A 16,545-nucleotide genomic window follows, 5' to 3' on the forward strand; every position below is an offset into this window, starting at 1 on the left:
GTTCCTGTTTATCCTCTACCTTCTGTTTCTATTTCTAAGCCGAAGCTTAAGACATAACATCTGCTCCAGCCTATTCATTTTCCATGTGGTCTTAACCTCTTAACTTCCTTACTTCTCAGTTTCATCCCTGTAAGTTAGTACTCTCCACCTCACAGAGGTTTTATGGAGGGGGAAAAATAAGATGTTTAAGGGTTGTCTTCAAGAGAGCTCCTACTTTTAAAGTGATTTTATAAAAGCCCCTTGGCTTAGAAATGAGAAACTCTATAGCTATTATTTTTGCCTATCCTTGTTTTGCTGTTTTTATTTCTGAAAAGTGATCTCTGTCTGAATAGAGTCTGTACCCTGGTTTTAACTTTCTTCCCATTACCCCCTTTCACAATGAAGTTGTCCTCTCTACCTTGTCCATCCTCTGAACTTTTTACTTACAGAGCCACAACTAGTTATCCCACAACAAATCCCACACGCTCTTACTTCCATGATTGAATAAATTAACGTCCTCCAGAAAGAGGCATCTGGCTCTGGACATAAGTCAGGAGGTACATGAGGTCTCACTCTGGCACTGGCAAGATCTCACCGTGGTGCCTTGGTTCTCCCTGTATAAACTAAGGTTAATTCTGCTATTTCACAGCACCTGGGTGTTATGAGTCTTGACAAAAAAAATGATGAAAAGTATTTTTCAAATGTCCTGTACTATATAAATGCGTAGTGAATAATCTGGAGAGCCCTTGGGTAGAAATGTGTTCTTGTGTAACTCAATTCAGATTACTAATCCACCCATTGTTTTCAAAAGAAATGTTTTACTAAACTGTTCTTTTTCTTTTTAAAGTGAAAATTATTTTCTAATCATTTGAACTATTTTAATTTTTCCGTATGGGAAGAGATCAATAGTATACAGAAAATACCCAAATTGTATTTTAAGTGTTAAAACTGAAAGGGTTCATAACAATGTAGTGGGATAAGGAGGAGGATTCTAGCTCAAATGTGGCAAGAAATAGAAATTCTAAGATTAGCTTTGATTTTGAGATTGTATTATAAATAGTAGATGTTAATATGGTTGTTTTTCTAGGTACTCTTTATTTTTAAGTTACCAGAAATTGTCTTTTATTTTTGAAGTTTTGAACTATGTGGTTCTTGACATGTTTTGAATAAAGCTTTTATCAACTAAACTTTTTCATTATCAATAAATCAAATATTAAAATACATTTAAAAATTAATAGCCTAATTATATGACTGTAAAATTCAAGATTTAAAGAACATCTTTTATAGAAATAGTAGATTTCTATACTGGAGTCCTTTTAAAAAATGATTTTAAAAATAGTAATAGTACTTTTATACTTCAAACAGTATTAGAAATATTTTTAAAACATGTGACAAGTTACATATTATTGTAATTGCTTGTGGAAAACTTAATACTTTTTTAACGAAACTAAATTTATTCCACTTAAAGAATTGTTCGTCATTCCTGATTAGTCCTTAGGTGTTAAAATGTCCCTTCTTTTATGAAATGATATCGATGCTAGATGGTAACTTTTTAAATGTTGTTATTTTAAAAAAAGAGTTGGCATCTCTGATGGATCCCTGTATTTTGTTCTAGGGATGGGTGCTTTATTGGTCTGTGAAATCTCAAAATCTAGGAACCATTTTAAAACAAATATTTTATTGAGATACCATAATTTTCATCCTCTTAAATTGTAAAACTCAGTGCTTTTTAGTCATTCAGAGAGTTATGTAATCGTCACCAAGGTCAATTTTAGAATATTTTCATCACCCCAGAAAGAAACCCACTCCCAGCTGCTCCTGCCTCCATTCCTCCATCCCCTTGCCAGTCCCTGGCAACACCAGTCTACTTTCTGTCTCTGTGAATTTGCCTGTTCTGGACATTATATGTAAATGGAATCCTGTAATGTGTAGGCTTCTTTCACTTAGCATAATGTTTTCAAGGTTCAACCATGGTGTAGCATTTATCATTCATTTCTTTTTATTGCCATATAATATTCTATCTTATAGATATGCCACATTTTATCCATTCATCAGTTGAGGGACATTTGGGTTGTTTCCACTTTTTGGAAATAATTATGAATTATTCATGTACAAGTCTTTGTGTGAACATATGTGTTTATTTTTCTTCCATATATACCTAGGAGTGGAATTGCTAAATCATATGGAAACTCTGGCTTAACGTTTTGAGGAACTGCCAGACTATTTGGCAAAGATGCTGCACCATTTTACATTCCCACCAACAGTGTATGAGGGTTCTAGGGTTCCAATTTCTCCACATCCTCACCAACACTTGTTGTTCTCTGTTCTTTTTGATTGTAGCTATCCTAGTAGGTGTGAAGTGCTATCCCGTTGTGTTTTTTATTTTAATTTCCCTGACTGCCAATGATGTTTGTTTGTTTTCTACAACCCATTAAAAATGTGAAGCCACTCTTAGCTCATGGGTCATATTGAAGGCTGGATTTGACCTACAGGTAGCCAACCTCTGACCTAGAGGGTAGAATTAGTAAACAGATACATTAAAGCAGTATTATAAATACCCTCTGTATGTTCAAGAATGTAGAGGAGGGGCTTCCCTGGTGGCGCAGTGGTTGAGAGTCTGCTAATGCAGGGGACACGGGTTCGAGCCCTGGTCTGGGAAGATCCCACATGCCGCGGAGCAACTAGGCCTGTGAGCCACAACTACTGAGCCTGCGCATCTGGAGCCTGTGCTCCGCAACAAGAGGGCCCGCGATAGTGAGAGGCCCACGCACCGCGATGAAGAGTGGCCCCCGCTTGCCACAACTAGAGAAAGCCCTCGCACAGAAACGAAGACCCAACACAGCCCTAAATAAATTAATTAATTAATTAATTAAGGAAAAAAAAGAGTAAATCCTATTTAAAAAAAAGAATGTAGAGGAAAGTGTGAGCCATTTAAAGGGAGATGTGGGATATTAAAAAGAATACATGTGGTAGGGCACTGATAAATCGGCTTGCTGGATTTAAAAAAAAAAAAAACTTGGTTTGCAACATTTGTTGATTTCCATGGTGTAAATACTCTGACCATGGCCAGCGCTAAGCTATCGACATGATACCACTGAACTTGAAGTTGGGAAGGGACATACACAATTGGCACCTGCAAGCTGGTGCCAGCTGACTGTAGCACATTGCTGATGTAAACCGTCTCAAACTGCGCATATGACATAAAGTAATCAGGAACTAGAGCTACCATCTACCTGGCTGTCATCGGTCTTCTCCTCCACTCCTACAACCATTAGGAGGGAGACTATCTCCCTTCCTGTATATTATTAGACTCCCAAATAGACTTTGACTCTTTCTCAGCCTTCATTACTCTGGAATCATGGCCACATTTCCACAAGACAGATAGGTGCGTACACATGCACACTCCCCAGAATGTCAAAAAAGTGCTGGAATGAAGTCAGAGCAACAAAGAGGAACATGTTACGATCCATCCAGAAAACTTACTGGAAAGTATATTTTAGTTGGGTGTTGAATGGATAGGAAATGGCTGGTAAACAAAAGAGCAGACATATTCCACACAAACAGATGGTTTGGGCAAGAATTCAAAAGTGGGAGTCAAAAAAAAGTCGGATGAGTCTTCATGTTTAGATACAGAATCGTGAATTCTTGCAATCGGATATTTTGCCTCTGAACTTCTTCTCCCCAAAGGTTCTGGGAAAAGCCTCAACTTGAGATTTATGCTTTTACCAAAAAGCACCGCATAAGGAAGAAAACATTCCTTCTACACCTGAAATTGCTGCAAGAAAGCTCTAGAGAAATTAGATGGCAAATCATCCAGAAAATAAGTAGTTCATATCTCAGACTTTTAGCCCTTTGAAATTCTAGTCTAACATGTTTCCAAATTGGCATTAGTTCATGAACTGTGATTAAGAACAAACCAGCCTTCTTATCCACAATCTCCTGCCTCTCTGCTTCTAAACACTTCCCTTCCTACTGATGGTAAAGCCCAAAGTTACAGTGTGGGATTGATGCTGTTGACCAGTATTTGTCAGCTCAAATCAAAGCAAAGCAAAAAGATGCTTTGCTAGGCAGAAGTGGTCATTATGTTACCTCACCTGGCTGCTCATTAGGATAACTGCATCCACCTGCCTTGCTAGGCAGTTGCACACCTGCCCTTTATTATGTGGGATTTTATCACGTGGAGTACTATCCTACCCCCATTTGTGGTGCTTTCCTCATTGCTGGACACCTTAGTGATGCCAAAGCTCCTCGCTAGCATATTTCTGATGGCCTTGGTACATGGTATTTCCTCCAGGCCTTTCTTTCGTTGGTTTTCAGGCCTCACATAATATATAATATATCTACTCTGGTATGTTCACATCTGAGCCCCTTAATTCTTTCCTCCTCAATCTGCCAAGACATTCTGGCATTCCAACTTCACTTAGTGTATGGGCCATTGCTTTTTCCATGCTTCTAGGTACCATCCTAGACACCATGTCCTGGGGTTCTTACCAAACTGTAAATCCTGTATCTCTGGGGTGTGTTCCCAAATCAGTAAACTCTCCCTCATCCAGTCTTACGTTCCAGCTCCTCTCAGTGAAGCAGCCTCAGAATCCAGTCCCACTGGTACTGCCCTGCATCTGCCAGTGGATGTTGGCTAAGCCTTGCAACTTCTTTGGAGTCAAGTCCCTTTTCTCCCTTAACAGGCCCAGCATGACCCTGGGTGATTATGTTGGAACTTAATCCTCCTTAGAGGCCTAATAGCCAGGAGGAGAGGTAGGGGTAGATCTTGAGTAGGGCACTTGCTGTCTTGAAGGGGGGTAGTGGTGTCCGTATTGATTCCAAGCAAGAGGGAAGTGCTAAGAGGCTCAGAGAATTCAGAGGAATTAGAGAACAAACAACAGCCCCGATTTGCCCAGGACTGTCACACTTTTATCACAAAGTCCCGCATCCCAGGAAACCCCTCAGTCACTGGAAATCAGGATAGTTGGTCACCCTAGGATTCTGGAGATTCAAAATTTTCAGGGGAATCTTCCTAGATATTCCCATCCCAAGTGTCAGGACCTCCTTTCCCCCAATGAGTAACAGGTCTGCTTGGTTAGGTATTTAACCGTCTCTGGAGATCAGCACTAGATTTACTCCTGAGCGTGGGCCTCAGCTGAAGGATATGAGAGCCTCTTTGTTAACTACCAGGGAGATCCTCTGACTTTCATATTTGACTTTCCATTGCCTATTAATTGCCTGCAGTTTTCCATTATCTTTTTTGTATCAGTGGCTCTTAGCAAAACTCATGTAATCCCACTGTCCTTACAGTTACTATTTCTCCCTTAGGACTGTCACCTTGGGCCAGAGGATGCCCGTGTTCCATCTGTCATCAGTTGGGTCCTCTTTACCTGCCAGGTGGCTAGTGATTTGGCTCCCAAATCCCATATTATTGATAAACGTTCTAGGACCATTCCTGGATGCACTGCTGCAGGTTGGGTTCTCTGGAAGCAGATGCTGAGATGGATTTGGGTGTGCAGGGTATTTTCTTAGAGATGAGCACTTGTGGAAGGGAAGGGGCTGAAGCAGAATTGGGCAGAGAAACGTTAGGACTGTGATGCAGTTCTGCAAAACATCGATCCACCCCACGGGGAGGTCTGGAGCATCATGTCCATGCTCAGCCTCCCTCAGTCAGTGGGTGTGGGCAGCCCGGAAAGGGTGTGTTCTTGGGTCAGGAGGCCCTTTGCAGCAGGTCAACCCTGGAGCTAAGGGCTGGGGTGAAAAGTCCTTCCCTGAAAGGGGATGTGGGTAGTGCTTTTCCACTGCTCACACCAAGAGAGAAATTGGAGGAAGCTGATTACTTTCATTAGTTTGGTTACTATTAATTTATTGATGGACTAAGGAGGCTCTGTGAGTGGAAAGATAATGTTAAAGTTTTTATGCTTTCTCTCTATATTCTGCCCCTTTCTCCTTCCCCATTCAAGGGGGTAGTTTCTTCATCTCAGGGCAGGTTTGTTTTTTTCTTTTCCGTTTTTTCCCCAGAAGCCTAAAACCATTGTTCTGAGAACAAAGTTTGAAGAGAAAGGCAATTTCTCTCAAACTAAAAAAAGATGCTCTAGGATGGCCGGTCTCAAAAGAGATACAGACATGCATGTTGTTTCTGGTATTTCTGTGTATGTAGCAGAGCCTCGGAGGAAATGGTTCCCCAGGAAATATGGGAGGCGAGACTGTTCTGTGTCCTAGTCCTGGCAAAGAAGGGCACAGTGCTGAGCCTGAAGAGACACTACCCACACCTCACCACTGTGTCAGACCCCAGGACTTTGAAATAACCTTGAGACAGAAAAGGTAAGAGAAGAATGTTGCAAGAATAACTTCAAATTTCCAACTCACCTGTTGGGATGGAAGCAGGGTTTTAGAAAAAGTTGACTAGAGAAAAAGAAAGAGATGTGATGTTTATTGTACTCTTATGTGCAGGGACTGATCCTTCCCTGCTTCACACATGTGAAAAGCCATCACGTCAGTCTCCCCATCCCTCCCCAAACCCTGTTAATTGCTCAGGTCCTTTAAGCCTCCCAGTCCCTCCACACATGCTTTCTGTGCCCTTAGCCATCTGGACCACATGTTACCAGATGGATGTGGAGAGGATATGAGGCCCTTCGTGCGAAGCCTCCCTCCAGCTCCTCTCTTGTCCATCTCAGAGTGGGAGCAAGCCAACCCCCCATCACCAACCCCAAACCCATTGGCTTGTGCTTGCATTGATCTAACCTCAACTCTAGTCCTACCAGTATTTCTTTATAGCGGCACTTTAGAAAAAGCTTGACTCCACCCATTTCTTATTTTTATCCTTTTTTTTTCACTCTCACATTCATGGTCCTTTCCTTCATATCACTCATCTCATATCTTTTTTCTTCCTTATTTTCAATTTCCACATATCTGAGGTTCTTTGAGGCTTCTAATTGTAAAACAAGGGATTATACTATTTGTCATAAGAAACCTCAAAATACTCTTTTAAAAATAAACTCTTGAATAAAACATACTAATACTGATTTCTGACCGGTGTTAAAGTGGATTTTTTTTTCAGTAATATCAAGCAGAATTAAAGATAGAGGGCGGAAAATACATGTTTCCAAATCTCATTAGGAGTATCCTGGAAAGAAAAGGTTGAGATTTTTTCATGTATCAGGTCACTTAATGGGTCTCAATCAGATGTTCACTGTGCTTCGAAGATGATTCTCCTTTATGAAACTGGGCCTTATCAGCCCATGGTTCAGACACTCTGAGTAACAGCAGGGCTTCTGAGGAGAGGACATGCATTTCCTTATTTCCTCCTCTGGCACCTTCGTATAGCTCTCTATAGTTATCCCCCATTTCTCCAGAGCTCCCATCCACTTTACACCCTTAACACTTCTCAGCTTTCTGTGATGTTTATTTATGCATTCATCCATTCATTTATTTGATATATGTGATTGGGTGCCTACTGAGTTCTGCTCCAGGTGCTGAGAATATGGCAATGAACAAAACAAACAAAAAACTCTGCCTCTTGGGTGTAGAGGGTAAGAGAGACAGGAAACAGTTTAATTGAGAAAGTTGTATATTAGAAAATGATACATATGAATGAAAAACAAAGCAGGGAAGGGAGTTAGAAAATGTTGAGGGCATAGGGTTTAGAACTTTAGATAAGGTGGCCAGGGAAGGCCTCACTGAGAAGGTGATATTTAAGTAAAGGTGGGAAGGGGGTGGAGGGATGTGCATCTGGGGAAAGAACTATCCAGGTGGAGGGAGAAGCAGGTGCCAAGGCCCTGTGGCAGGAGTATGGCCACCATTTTTAAGGAATAGCAATGAGTAAGTAAAAAGTAGAAGATGAGGTCTGAGAAGGAATGGGAGGCAGGCGCTGGATCAGGTAATACTTTGTGGTGTATTATGAGGACTGGGCTTCTCCTTGTGTGGTTTAGGAGTCATTGGAGGGTTCTCAACAGAGGAGTGATATACTCTGCTTATATGTTAACAGGATCACTCTGGCTGCCATGCTGGGACTGACCAAAGAGGGAAAAGACTCCAGTAGGGTGTCCAGTTCAGAGAACAGTTCAAACATTTAGCTGAGAGGCTGTGTGGCTTAGATCAGGGTGGGGACAGGAAAAGTGATGTTTATATTGAAGGCATACCCTCCTAACCGTCTGTCCATGCTCTAATCCTCCCCGAATTCTCCAAGGCTGGACCTCTTTCTGTGAGTTCATTCTTCTCATGTCACTCTATCACTCAAAAACAGCAAAATAACTCCTTGCTGAGCAAATCATGTTCTGTTCTTTTTTCGAGGACTCTAACCCTTTGCAAGTTGGCATTCTTCCTATCTATGGTACTTGAGCCCCTCCTACTTCCTAGCTGAGCTCTCTCTTCCCATCAGCTTATTTACTATTCCCCCAACGCACAGGACCTGCTATTCTAACTTCTGCAAGGGGAGCCCACACTCTCTTCTTTGCCTAGATCCTTCTTTCCCCTCCTTAAAGCCCATTTCAGGTGCCCCCTTCTTCATGTCTTCCCATTCGGGAAGTCCACTTGAGCACCTCTGTCCCTGGGCCTGGCCCTCAGGTCCTGCACCTCACATGCTGACAGTTTAGCTTACACCATTTTGCACTATTTTCTCATTTGGTTTGGTTGCTTCCATGAGTTCATAAGCTTAGTGGGAAGCAGCCGCATAGCACAGGGAGATCAGCTCGGTGCTTTGTGACCACCTAGAGGGGTGGGATAGGGAGGGTGGGAGGGAGACACAAGAGGGAAGAGATATGGGGATATATGTATATGTATAGCTGATTCACTTTGTTATACAGCAGAAACTAACACACCACTGTAAAGCAATTATACTCCAATAAAGACATTTTAAAAAAACAACAGAGTAGATATAATATAATTTTGCCACCTTCATCCCCTCCAGCACAGGTGAGGCATGTAATATGTATTTGGCAAATTTTTACTGATTGAACAAAATATAACATATGAACTTCAAAACTAGGGTAGCTCTTCCAAAAAATGCCTTTCGTTGCATTTCGTGGCAAACTGTCTTGAACTTGTTAAAGACACGCAGGAAAACATGGTGATGTTGACCACCACGTACAACTCCTTCCCCGTGTCCCTAACTAATTTACCCTAAGGAGTATTTCCTGGCGTGGTGACACACTTTAATGCCTGCTTCCCAGGACTGTACTGAGGACATCTCACAGACCTCTTCTCTAATACCCATCTCCGCCAGCATGCTGCAGGGCACTCTTCTAACTAGCTGCCTTCCCTCCTTTTTTCCAGTCTCCCGGCTCCTCCCCACTTTGCCTACCCTTTCCCCACATTGTGTGGATTATTTGCAGGCATCACTTCAAGGATGAATCTCATCAGCATCTGCTGAGCTGCATATTTTATACAGTCTCCAGGTTTTTCTTACCAGCTGTGGACATTTTTGCAAACTCTACATTACCACCTAATTGAAACAGCGGCTTGGTTCCATTTCTCTTATTAAAGACAGATTAAGAAAATCAGTTCAATACCTTAGCCATTTTAAAGTCATCATTAGTCTCATGCTCTTGATTTATAAGCTGGCTTTTTAAAAAAATGCTTCCCTGCAAATCCTTCTCCTGCTTTAGCCCCCCCCACCCCACTCCACCCCCCCGCTTGCTGGTGTCACAATGCACTTCATTTTGGTTGCTCATTTCATTCCTTTTAGCCTACTTTAACAGTTATGGGTTTTGTTAATTCCCCACTGGGCCTCTTCAAGTACTTTTTTTTTCCCCCTCACCCGTGAATCTCTTGCAATTTATCATTTGAAGCATCCAGTTGTTCATGAACTTGAATGGTGAGAGCGAAATGCAATATTTTGAGTTTCATTGGGGGAGTTCTCAAGGGCTCTCTGCTTGTTTTCTCTGTTGCCATTCCCTGGCTCCTGGCCCCCTCCGCCTGCCAGTCCCCGTAGCTGAGACCTCTCAACCACATCTGGAGGCAGAGTCTGGGCTCAATCCCAAGCGTCACCACAAGAATGCGTGGAGTTGGTATCCCAGCTCTTGCAGATCTCTTTGCCCAGCTTGCACCTTGCACGTGAGCTCTAGAAACTGGCCTCTTGTCTGGATGTCTAGGCCCAAGGATCTGACCTAACTTGTCCAGATTGTCAAATCATCCAGGGTCCCCCTTACCTTTGCTGGTCCTTCCCCGAACCACAATTAAGAGCTGGGGGTCTGTCTTTGCTTGTTGCAACGCCTTGCTTAAGCCTCACGTTTGAGCTGACGGTGTATTCAGCTTTGCATCCCTGTCAAGGTCAGGGACATCCACCAGGGATCACCCAAGGGACTCCCAATGCCAAGTGCCATCTGCTTGGGCAAGAGCTGCCACTTGGGATGGCACGCTCTGCCTTCCTAGCTGGATGTCTATCCACTGTGTGCTGCTTGACAGGAGGCTGCCGACCAGATGGGTAGGTCTGACCTCTTCCATTTCTAGCAAGCATCTCCATCTGACACCCATGGCTATAAGAGTGTTTAATGACTTCTGCCATTCCAGCATCCTCTCAAGGCTTTCCTCTCAGTAGGAACATCCTTACAAGACAAGTTATTAGACAGTGTTTGTCTCAATACCTTCATATCCTAAGATTCTTTTCTGTCATCCAGCACCTCCTTTCCCAGTATCCAAAGTCCTCCTGCTACAGCAGCTCTGACAGGGCTGCCCTTCCTGCTTGGCTCCAAGCTTGAAAACAGCCCCCTTCTCAGCCCTGTCCCTTTTCCCTTTCCTTTCTGTAGCCGGTGCTCTGATGTGTTGATTCCATAAGGCACAGCCTCAGAGACTGGTGAGTTTAACTCTATATTGAGAATATCATTGTTACCACCAAATAGTTCCATTTGTGAGAGTTAAGGACGGCCCTATGGGTAGAACTACTATAGATGTTGTGAAGAAAGTATGCCATACACAAAATCACGCTTCTTTTTATCTTAGGAAAATAAAACCTCTTAAAAACTATGAGGTTTGGCTATTTTTCACTCCTTATAGCAATAAAGAACTTTTAAATCATACTATTCAGTATTGGAAACAGGATAATGAAATAATACTCTCAAACACTGCTTCTAGGAAAATAAACATACATTTTTCTAAAACGAAAGCCCATACTCTCTGACTCAATCATTTCCCATTTTGCAATCTACTCTATGGATATAGTAAAACAATCAGACAAAGATGCTTGTATCAAGATGTTTATTAAATTACTATTTGAAAGAGCAAATTGGAAAAAGTACAAAAACTCATTAATGAAGTTAATATATAATGGTGCATTTATTCTGTGGAACATTATGCGGCCATTGAAATGTTTTCGAAGAATATTTTACAACGTAGGACAATATTAATGATATATTATTGGGTGAAAACAGTAAGATTCAAAATACTATATCCTGTAATCTCAATTATGTCACAGGTGGTAAGGCGTGTAAATGTGTTTGTGTAGGTGCACATTGTATAAATAACGCTGGGATAAATACATTAAAACATTAACAGCACTCCTTTATGAGGTTAAAATAGATTTTTCTATTTGTTTTTGTGTTTTGTCAGATATTCTACATTTCAGTAAATATGTATTAGTTTTATAGTCTCAAAAACAGCATTGAAAACAGGTAGTTAGGGCTGATTTCAATGTAAACATTTCCAGCAACTGGAGGGGCTGCCGGGATCACCCTCCGCGTCGAGAGGAGGGTCATTCAAGGAGAACAGTGATGTGCATGTCAGTGAGTTTGCCTGTCATGTTGCTTGAGAAATTACATCCTTTCAGCTTCTTAGCTGACGTGTGGAATTCATATTTTCTCGTGTTCAAGAGGAACAATTGGGCTTCCCTGGTGGCGCAGTGGTTGAGAGTCCGCCTGCCGATGCGGGGGACGCGGGTTCGTGCCCCGGTTTGGGGAGATCCCACATGCCATGGAGCGGCTGGGCCCGTGAGCCATGGCCGCTGGGCCTGCGCGTCCGGAGCCTGTGCTCCGCAGCGGGAGAGGCCACAGCAGCGAGAGGCCCGCGTAATGCAAAAGAAAAAAAAAAAAAGAAAAGAGGAACAATTAAGGGGTGGAGCATGACAATCATAATGGTATAAATTTGTGTTTGTTGAGATGAACCCCATGCGGCAAAAATGCAGGAACTTAAACTTACCGTCGTGTCCTGGTGATTCGTGCCGGAGTCACAGAAAGGAGAGTGCAGGTTTGGCCTACGTGCTGGGCCCTCCCCAGGTGCAAAATGTCTGGCACGCGCTCTGGAGACGTTCGCTAAAGGAAATGCCAATAAACTCAGAACATATACAAGAAGATTGAAAGCAATTTTGAACTCCTAGAACAATGGGTGTCTTCTATTTAAAAAAAAAAAATTTTTTTTTTCTTTTTTCCCTGAAACAAACTTTGAGTAGCTTCCTAGAAAAACAGCCCCAAGTCTTTTGCTTGAGGAGGGAGAGGATGGATACCCGGGTGGAGTCAGGCACACAGTGAGGAGGGACGCAAACCTCAACCGCCTGCCTGGGCTGGTCCCACATAGTGGCTGTGTCTTTTTAGGCCACAGAGCAGCTGTAGTGTAAAAGGCTGCTTCACCACCTTCCTCCCTGTTCCAGCAGACCTGATCTGGGTGGCAGGCCTTGCAGGCGGTCTTTGTGACTCCTTATCTTGCTTCCCAGGTTCCAGTGGGCGGGGCACGGCTCTGACCCCGCCGTCCTGCACTGCCTTGGCTTGGGCTCAGCCGTACTCCTTTTACCGTGTCACCAAGTCGCCCAGCTCTGGCTTATGCATTCCTTATTATCAAGGCTATATTTTCCTAACCTCAAACCAGAACATGTGGGATAAGGACACTTTTCCCCGATTTGTCTTGGAAAAGTCTTTTCAACATAAAAATTAGATCATATTTAGTTATAGTTAGCAAAATGCCTCTTTTGAGGAAAAAATGCATGAAATTGAGCTGTCCCAGCACATTTGGTTCTTATGGTCACTGTACTTCTGGCTGACCGTTCTGAAGATGCCCTGGAGAATCAGCAGGGTCTTCCTCAGCCTCCCTTCCAGCCCAGGTCAGGCTACTCCAGCCTAAATGGGAAGCAGTGCTTTCTTCTTTCTGACGCTCCTGTCCCATGAGAATTTTGTGCACAATTACTTGGCCGCCTATGAACTAAGAGGCTAGCAGTTTGCAGCCATCGCCAAACATTTCTAAAGGAGCTTTAGTATTTTCACTGCTAAGTTTTTAAAACAGTCTCTATATCTGATAAGCAATAAAAAAAATTAGATCTGTCCTCTCTTATTTTGCAGAGTTTCATTTTTCCAAAGGTCAACGAGAGACAAACAATTTATCTCAAATTGCAAATTATTTGCCCCAAATCTGAATAATCAGTTCTGCTGGGAGCGTAGCCAGGGAGGGAGGAACTTCAGGGGGCTTTTCACAGCCCCTAGAGCCACACTGGGTGGGTGAGCACTCCTTCTGTATAAGGTCAGATTTACTGCCAAGATAGCTCTTTTTCACTGAAGTGGGAACTATCTCTCATAAGTTCTGGGAGGGTTCCAGTGCCTCATGGATATTGTGATGTGACTCAGGATCTGAATTGGGATGAGAGTGCAGGATTTTTTTCTTAGGGAAGAAAGAGAAAAATCTCAGGATGTTCTTTTAAGGATAGTCCCCTGTCTTGGTCCCCTTATTTTAGAAGATAGCCAAACTGAATGAGATGAAGTGCCACTTCTGCCCTCTCTGGCTAATGCTGACTTTGAATCTTTGGCTGATCAGTAAAGAACAGAATTGTCACCACCAGCTCAGGGCTTCAGGGTGCAGCCTGGCAGCTGCCCTTCGTGCCATGGCTGTGGAGAAAACCTGTGTTCCCAGCCTGAGGCGCCATCTTACCCTGGTCAAAGAGAAGCAAAGCGTAAGAGTATTCAGGAAGAGTGCAAATCCGTCACCCCAATGTCAATTCACCCAAAAGATTTGTCCTACCCTTGGAGAACAGCAGTGGCACCTTTCTCTCTGAAAAGGAGACCATTGCTATTATTCTGGTTTAAGGTTTTTATTTAATATAATTAAATATGCTGTTTTATAAAAATGGAAAGCAAAAAGGAAGTTTTTTTTTCAAGCTATTGTGATAGAATTGCCTTGAAATATATTAATGGACTCATCATTGAAGAAGAGGAGGGAGTAAGGATGTCTTAGTCGCATTTGTATTATTCACTTCTTTCCTATAGAGATTTAGATAAACTTGTTTCTTTCTCCCTAATCATCTCCATGAGTGGAAAAGGATGTCTTCACAGAATTTTAATGCAGGAAGGAACCCTAGAGAATGTCAAGCCTGAGGGTAGATTTACCAGAAGAAAAAAACCAAGAAACTTTTATTCAGATATTCAAAAGAAACTTCGAGCTGGCTTCCCCTCCTGGGAGAGACTTATAAAGGTCATTGATCCCAGATTTGAAGTATAATGTTATCCAGGAAGACTTGATGAGGCAGGAAGGAAGAGAGCCAGATTTACCCAGGTATTTTTTTTTAAAGAAAGTTATTTATTTATGTATTTATTTTATTTTTGGCTGCACTGGGTGCTCACTGCTGCACGCCAGCTTTCTCTAGTTGTGGCGAGCGGGGGCTACCCTTTGCTGCGGTGTGCAGGCTTCTCATTGCGGTGGCTTCCCTTGTTGCGGAGCACGGGCTCTAGGCATGCAGGCTTCATTAGTTGTGGCACGTGGGCTCAGTAGTTGTGGCTCGCAGTCTCAGTTGTTGCGGAGCACGGGCTTAGTTGCTCCGCGGCATGTGGGATCTTCCTGGACCGGGGCTCGAACCCGTGTCCCCTGCATTGGCAGGCAGATTCTTAACCAGTGCGCCACCAGGGAAGTCCCTTACCCAGGTATTTTTATTTTATTTTATTTTACTTTTTCCTTTGCGGTACGTGGGCCTCTCACTGTTGTGGCCTCTCACTGTTGTGGCCTGTCCCGTTGCGGAGCATAGGCTCCGGACACGCAGGCTCAGCAGCCGTGGCTCACGGGCCCAGCCGCTCCGCGGCACGTGGGATCTTCCCAGACCGGGGCACGAACCCGTGTCCCCTGCATCGGCAGGCGGACTCTCAACCAATGTGCCACCAGGGAAGCCCAACCCAGGTATTTTTAATATAAAACAATGGAAAATATTAGTTTTATTAAATAACCAAGAGAAAAAAATGGTCTTTGAAAGTAATAAATGCAAGCCATGAAATATGTTTTCAAGCAACCCATGGTAATAATAATACTGACCGTTAACCCTTATCTAGCCCTTGCCAGGTGCCAGGAATTGCGCTGCGTGCTTTATGTTAACTCATTTAGTCCTTAGGAGGTAGGTGTTCTATTATTATCCACACTTTACAGATGAGGACACTGCAGAATAGAGAGATGAAATAACTTGTCCAAGGTTTTTTAAGTAGAAAGTGCTACAGCTGGTGCTCATAGCTTGGCAGTCTGGCTTCAACAGCCGCAGTCTTCACCACTTACACGCACTGCCTTGAATTGACGGGCCCTCTGTTATGGAGAAAATCTCAGTAAAGGACTAGAACAAGCATTTATTGAGGCCCTACTGAATTATTGAGCCAATTCTCACAACAACACAAGGCAATCTGTTACCCAAGAACATCTCAATAAAAGACTTCAGTGAGAATGTATTCAGCACCTACTGTGTGCCAGTTATTGGGTCACTTCTCATAAAATTTGAGGGGTAGTTTTCCTTATTCCTGTTTTACAAATGAGGAAACAGATTTAGAGAGGTGAAGTAACTTGCCCAAGTTACAGCTGGTCAAGAAAGAGAGTGGACATGTGAAAAGGTGTCTGTTTGATTTCAAATTTGTGTCCCTTCCACTAAGAAGTACAGGCAATATCTAAATTTGTTTTGTTCTCAGATTTTTAGTTTTAAAAATACATAATTGTGTACAAAAATGAAACAGACCCACAGACAAAGAAAACAAACTTATGGTTACCAAAGGGGAAAGGGGGGGTAGGGTTAAATTAGGAGTTTGGGATTAACACATACATATTACTATATATATAAAATAGGTAGCCAACAAGGACCTACTGTATTGTATAGGGAACTCTACTCAATATCATGTAATAACCTATAATGGAAAAGAATCTAAAAAAGAGCATAAAACTGAATCACTTTGCTGTACACCTGAAACTAACACAATATTGTAAATTAACTATACTTCAATAAAAAAAGACAAACTTTACAAAAGAAAACAAAAAAATACATAATTATTAAATTTACCAGACTGCCCTGGTGGCGCAGTGGTTAAGAATCCACCTGCCACTGGTGGTGGGAATGTAAATTGATACGGCCACTATGGAGAACAGTATGGAGGTTCCTTAAAAACCTAAAAGTAGAACTACCATATGACCCAGCAGTCCCACTACTGGGCATATACCCTGAGAAAACCATAATTCAAAAAGAGTCATGTACCACAATGTTCATTGCAGCTCTATTTACAATAGCCGGGACATGGAAGCAACCTAAGTGTCCAGCGACAGATGAATGGATAAAGAAGATGTGACACATATATACAATGGAATATTACTCAGCAATAAAAAGGAATGAAATTGAGTTATTTGTAGTGAGGTGAATGGACCTAGAGTCTGTCATAC

The sequence above is a fragment of the Monodon monoceros genome, unplaced genomic scaffold (genome assembly GCF_005190385.1).
Source record: "Monodon monoceros isolate NGI ecotype Baffin Bay Population unplaced genomic scaffold, NGI_Narwhal_1 Super_Scaffold_11, whole genome shotgun sequence".
NCBI lineage: Eukaryota > Metazoa > Chordata > Mammalia > Artiodactyla > Monodontidae > Monodon > Monodon monoceros.